The sequence below is a fragment of the Bombina bombina genome, chromosome 1 (assembly GCF_027579735.1).
Source record: "Bombina bombina isolate aBomBom1 chromosome 1, aBomBom1.pri, whole genome shotgun sequence".
Classification (NCBI taxonomy): Eukaryota; Metazoa; Chordata; class Amphibia; order Anura; family Bombinatoridae; genus Bombina; species Bombina bombina.
This window is the reverse complement of record NC_069499.1, coordinates 525,376,892-525,383,900: the sequence shown is the minus strand read 5'-3', so window position 1 is coordinate 525,383,900 and position 7,009 is coordinate 525,376,892. Positions and strand designations below refer to the sequence as shown.

Below are 7,009 nucleotides of genomic sequence, written 5' to 3'. Positions count from 1 at the left end.
AATCATTCAATGTTAGCAACTATGCATATGAGCCTACCTAAGTCTCTTTAAAAAAAGGATAAGAAAAGAACAAATATGATAGCATTAGCAAATGTGAAAGCTGTGTACTTGAATCATTAAAGCGTTGACATTATTGTAAACTCAATGGGGAAATCAAAGCATAACGCATGTGATGTAACATTTTCGAAATTGAAACTATACATCTAATTTTCATACATTAGCCTTATTGATTTGGTAATGGTAACTGATTTAAACTCAGAGATATTTGGATTTTGCAATTGCCGTAACTATAACTATTACTAAATACTAATGAAAAATAAATGTGGGCTGGGCGTCAATTACAAAATGTGTAAATTCCGGTTAGAGTCGGACCTCCCATCTTGCATATAATTCTGCGTACTTTACACGAGTGACGTCACATCCGCATAAAGCGTGTGCGTTGTTGCTGTAGTTTTGCTCTTTCCAGTGTTGAGACCTCAGGTAGTGTGTTGCTTAGTTTAGTGGCGATCTTGTTAATGATACAGCAATTTTATTTTGTCAGATTAATTTCTTTTTTTTATTTGTAGGTCTCCTATCCGGTATGAGGGCCAAGGTAAGCGTACAAAAGGGCTTCAGCGTTTCCTTCGTGAGGCTAAAGGCCGACCCTGAACTGCACCGCTAGTTTTCTGGCCTTTTTCTTTTACTAAATTAATGGAAAGCACCCGTGGTTTTACCGTGTTGTGCATATTATACATTTTTATATAAGTGTAAACCTCTTAAGTAGTTTTAACGTTGTTGTATAATGTTTGGGTGCTATAACCTCATGAATACAGAGTAACTTTGTATTCTAGAGTTTTGTCTTTATGTGAGGTACTCTTTGTATGATAAAGGTAAAGTGCTAGATTAGATCTACATTACCAGTCTCAATCTACCTTTTCTTATTATAGTGTCAGACTGTCAGCAGTTGGTCAAGATGATGGATAGCACAAACATATCAGTAGTGCTATAGCTTATTAAGATGATGGATAGCACAAACATATCAGTAGTGCTATAGCTTATTAAGATGATGGATAGCACAAACATATCAGTAGTGCTATAGCTTATTAAGATGATGGATAGCACAAACATATCAGTAGTGCTATAGCTTATTAAGATGATGGATAGCACAAACATATCAGTAGTGCTATAGCTTATTAAGATGATGGATAGCACAAACACATCAGTAGTGCTATAGCTTATTAAGATGATGGATAGCACAAACATATCAGTAGTGCTATAGCTTATTAAGATGATGGATAGCACAAACATATCAGTAGTGCTATAGCTTATTAAGATGATGGATAGCACAAACACATCAGTAGTGCTATAGCTTATTAAGATGATGGATAGCACAAACATATCAGTAGTGCTATAGCTTATTAAGATGATGGATAGCACAAACATATCAGTAGTGCTATAGCTTATTAAGATGATGGATAGCACAAACATATCAGTAGTGCTACAGCATATTTTGCTTCACAAATATCTCTTGTTATCTTGAGTGTGTTCATACAAAATTAAGTGTTTGTATTGATATTGCTTTTACATCTCACAATTTCTTTTCTTTCAGTGGCGTAAGAAGCGAATGCGCAGGTATGTTGAGATTAATTAAATATGGTCACTTATTGTTTAACTACTCATCCAGTTCATGAGATCAGTTTGTTAAACAAAAAGCCCCCCACCCAAAAAACCCCTTTCATTTTTTATGAAACTTTGTTCATTTGGTACCCTTTATTGAAAAGCAGATAGGCAGGCTCATGGTTGTGCACAAGGCAGGAGTACTTAATGCATTGTGTGAACACTACTGCCATCTAGTGTTCAAAATCATTCTTGCTTGGATGCCACAGCCACCTTTCCTACCTAGGTATTCTCTTAAAAGGGACATAAAACACAATTTTTTTCTTTCATGATTCAGATAGAACATACAATTTTAAACCATTTTCCAATATACTTCAGTTATCTTTTATTTTTTATCCTTTGTTGAAAAGCAGTAAAGTAAGCTTATGAGTCTGCAGCACTATATAGTGGCAGTTTTTCAACAATGTTATACATTGGCAAGAGCACTAGGTGGCAGCACTTGCCTGTCATGTAGTGCTTCAGCCATGTGCATGCTACCTACCTAGGTATCCCTTCAACAAAGAATAACATGAGAACAAAGCAAATTTGATAATAGAAGTAAATTGGAAACTTTTTTTAAATAATATTCTATCTGAATGAGAATATTTGAGTTTAATGTCCTTTTTAACCCTTTGAGTGCTAACAACTGCTCTGAGCCGTTACATAATTTCCCCCTCTGGTGCTAACGATGGCTCAGAGCCATCACTAGCACTACCCCTCCCCCCCACCTTCGTGGAGTTCTGGGGACTTCCATCCTGACGATCTGGCCTGTATAGGGACAGGCATCGTTGGGGCGTCACATTTTGCGCGATGACGTCACTGCGCAACTTTATTTAAAACTGACAGTTTTAGGTAGATGGGGGCATGCTGCTTAGATGCCGGTATCTCAGGCATCTAAGCAGCTACAGACCCCCAAGACCCATCATTGGAAAGGTAATGGTCTACCCTTTCCAATGGGGTGAAAAAAGGGTTTTGGAGGTCTCTAAAGGCACATAAAGATCAAAATTGCCATAATACATGTTTGTTTTTGACAAATATCGGTTTAAGTATTATAGCTAAATGATCACCGTGGTGGTACCGCAGTGATCACCTAGCTGAGAAATGTTGCGTTCCCTTTTACAATACGGACCGACAAATTAATAAATGGTAGAGGAATGCTATTTAAAAAAAAGTATATATTTTTTATAATCTGTCTTTTAGCCTTCGTGGAAGATGAGTAAAACACCCTCTTTACGCAGCTCTCTCCATCTTTCCAAACTTCTGTATTTATTTTTTTTTTTTTGCAATAAATTTCATATTTTCTAGCGACAATTCCTTTACAAAATATCTATTTTGTAAAGAGAATTTTAAGTCAACTTTACTGGGTTATGTCTGCAATCGGACAGCTGTAGCCACCTGGAAAATTGAGATACATTAAAGTACACCCCTTGGCACATCAAATTAGGGGCTACATCTATTGCTAGCACAAAAATAGACTATGTAATAAGTGGAATATGGCTCTTTGCTTAGAATTTATTTTGAGCAAATCAACTTATTCCATTAATTGCTGCCCACCCCAAATTCATGCTAGAAATACTTGTAGCCCCTCATTTGATGCATCAAGGGGTGTAATTTCTGCAAATGTGTGCTTTGTGTACCCCATCTTAATTTCTCAGGTGTCTAGAACAGTTTAATTTACAGTACAGTCAATTCTAAGATGCTGTTTTTGATTTATCAAATTGACATGCCTGCAATAAAACAGGGGGGAAAACAGTGAAATGTTCTTAGTTTCTGCTTATTTCAGACAGTTTACCTACTACAGATATTTATCCACACAGGTTTTGTTAGATTAGAAAAATAAAATTACATTATTTTTTTTTTTTTGTCTGCTGAAAAAGAATATAGTTTATTTGCATAAGCGCACTTAGCAGCCAAGGGGTTAAAGAATATCTAAATTCAGAAAATCTGTTTTTTTTTTTTAATGAACTATCTCTAAATCATGCAAAGAGAATAGTTTCATAGCCCTTTCAGTTCTGTCTCATAAATAACTCAAAGGGAGTGAGCACAATGTCATCTGTATGGTGCATTGTCTACCTTTTTTAAAAACTGTCAAAATTCCCTGAGATAAGATCCTTTAAAAGGACAGTAAAGTAAAACATACTTTCATGATTTAAATAGGGCATGTAATTTTAAACAACTTTCCAATTTACTTTTATTACCAATTTTGCTTTGTTCTCTTGGTATTAGTTGAAAGCTAAATCTAGGTTCATGTGCTAATTTCTTAGACCTTGAGGACTGCCTCTAATTGGAAAGCATTTTGACAGTTTTTCACCACTAGAGGGCATTAGTTCATGTGTTTCATATAGATAACTTTGAGCTCAGGCACGTGAAGCTCCTAGGAGTCAGCACTGGCTAAAAATGCATGGCTGTCAAAAGAACTGAAATAAGGGGGCAGTTTGCAGAGGCATAGATACATGGTAATCAAAGGTAAAAAGTTTATTATAGCTGTGTTGGTTATGCAAAATTGGTGAATGGGTAATAAAGGGATTATCTTTTTTTTTTTTAAACATAAATTCTGGTGTTTACTGTCCCTTTAAGGGCTTAGAAATTAGTATATGAGCCTACCTAGGTTTAGCTTTCAACAAAGTATACCAAGAGAACAAAGCAAATCTGATGATAAAAGTTGCAAGTTGTTTAAAATTGTGTGCTCTATCTGAATCGCGAGTCTAATTTTGGTTAGACTGTCACTTTAAACTACAATAAAAGGATATTTTTTGTTGAATTTTATGTTTAGACTTTGCATATATATAGCAACACAACAGAAGTGTCTTGTGTTTACTGTCCTTTTTAAGGTGGCAATTGTTACCTCTTGATCCATTTTAGCATCTACAGACTTAATTGGTGATGTGCAATTAACCTGTGCCTTTTTTTTTTTTTATATATAAAATGTTCGCTCACACACTTTAGGGCTGAAAAAAAAATCAATTTTTTGCACTCTAAAAACTTGAAGACCTCACAGGTCTCTTTCAGAGGTAGGTAAAAGCTGTCTGAAAAGGTGAGACTTATATATCCTGTATAAGTCGCCCAACTAGCGCTGCAGATTGGATTAGACTAGAGACAGTTAGTTTCTGCTTGTGGCCAGCAGTGCACTGAAGGAACAGGATGGTACTTCCAATGTGTGTTTACCTCTTGGGAAAGTTAAAGGGACAGTCTACCATAGAATTATTGTTTTAAAAGATAGATAATCCCTTTATTACCCATTCCCCAGTTTTGCATAACCAACAGTTATATTAATATACTTTTTACCTCTGATTACCTTGTATCTAGGAACCTTCTTCCAGCCCCCTGATCACATGACTGTGTTATCTATTGTCTTAAATTGTATTGTGCTAAATCTTAAAGGGACAGTAAACCTTAAAAATGTTATGTAATTCTGCACATAGTGCAGAATTATATAACATATTAGCCAAACATTTATAAAACATAATTTCCCCTATTAATTTAAAAAAAAAAAAAAAACTTTCAGACCCGCTCTCTGCTGAGCGGGTCTGTTATATTTACTCAGCGCATCGGGCCAGCTGTATAGTCACAGCCCGGCCGCGCCATAAAACTATAAGTGCAGCTCGCTCCTGTCACAGGAGCGAGCTGCACTTAGTCTTATGGCACGGCCGGGCTGTGCCTATACAGCTGGCCCGATGCGCTGAGTAAATATAACAGACCCGCTCAGCAGAGAGCGGGTCTGAAAGTTTTTTTTTTTTTTTTAAATTAATAGGGGAAATTATGTTTTATAAATGTTTGGCTAATATGTTATATAATTCTGCACTATGTGCAGAATTATATAACATTTTTAAGGTTTACTGTCCCTTTAAGATTTAGCACAATACAATGCTAAATTTAAGACAATAGATAATAAACAGTCAGTCATGTGATTAGGGGGCTGGAAGAAGGTTATATAACATTATTTTTAAAGTTTACTGACAATTTAAATAACTATGTGCCTGAACACAGTGTTATCTATATGGCCCACGTGTACTTTCTATCTTTGTGTTGAAAAGAGATTTAAAAAGCATGTGACAAGAGGCAGCCCTCAAAGGCTTAGAAATTAGCATATGAGCCTACCTATGTTTAGTTTAAACTAAGAATACCAAGAGAAAAAAGCAAATTTGATGATAAAAGTAAATTGGAAAGTTGATTAAAAGTCCTATCTGAATAATGAAAGTGTAATTTATACTAGACTGTCCCTTTAAAACACATGTGTAAGATTGCTTGTTTGGGGGGGTGGAGGTATTGGTGCACATCCATTTTCAAAAGTACAAGATGTTATGAAGACAACTATTCTTTTTAAATAAAATTGGGATCTTAGTCGCACAATATGGCCATATTCTGCTTAGCCAGTCACCAACTTACATTCCCCAATATAGACTGATCCTAATACTACCGTCCTTTGCCTTTGAGGGCTGTTAGGACCAGTCTATAGTGTGGATATATATTTCTCCTAGTTCCCATGTATCACTGAATGGTTAAATGTTGTGATCAATTATACCTTATTACAAGCAGTTCTTTAGATGTATTATACAATGCTAATAAAATAATTCTAGCCCCATACAGTTCAGAATAGCAATCTATATTGGATCAAACGTTTTTGTGTTTTTTTGTTTTTTTCCCCCTGAACTATTAAAATATTCAAAACACCTATGGTTTTAGTTTGGATCTTTCATTTGATCCTTAATTTATTCCCCAGGCTGAAGCGTAAAAGAAGAAAGATGAGGCAGAGGTCCAAATAAAGACTGACCCCAGCTGCTATTGGGCGTGTTGTGTTTTGAGCTCCTCACAAACCTTCTGTACAAACTTCATATCAAGTGTTGTCTTCAGAGACACCTTCTGGATTTCTCCTGCTCATCTTTAGAAGATGCAGAACCGTTTTGACTGTGTTGCAGTTTTTGTAGCAGCTGTCTTAAGTTTTGCAATAAGCTACTGTTGAAGAAACCTTGTAATTTTGAAGAAATGTATACTAATTTCATGTCTATTAGTAAATAAAGCTTTCTAACTTTCTCATTGTGTCATTACTAGTGTTGATGATAAAATAATAAACTTTTTTTTTTTTTCAAAGAACGTTGAAAAGATACACCAGAATCAAGAGGTAAAGATTGAAAGGTGATAATTCATCTGCAAGCAGCAGGATATTGACAGCTTGCTAACTGCCACTTAAAATAAGTGGGGGGTTTTTTGTTTTGTTTTTTTAAGCTTTATTAATATAAAGAATATGACAAACATCTTAAATGTTAGACACATATTAATTGTAATAGGAAAAAAAACATGCCAAAAAGTCTGTTACTACATACTACTTCTTATCCCTTCCCTTGAGTGAAAAAAAAATTATTTTATTTTGCTTCCC

The 7,009-nt window shown here is 35.3% G+C and overlaps 1 long non-coding RNA gene across 1 annotated transcript; it reads left to right on the top strand.

Moving 5' to 3' along the window:
- Positions 1-389: 389 nt before the first annotated feature.
- On the top strand, positions 390-6,666 carry LOC128645564 (uncharacterized). The gene is made up of 4 exons (XR_008400129.1): positions 390-480; positions 567-592; positions 1,589-1,611; positions 6,356-6,666. It is a non-coding gene; the product is annotated as an uncharacterized LOC128645564 (long non-coding RNA).
- Positions 6,667-7,009: the final 343 nt, after the last annotated feature.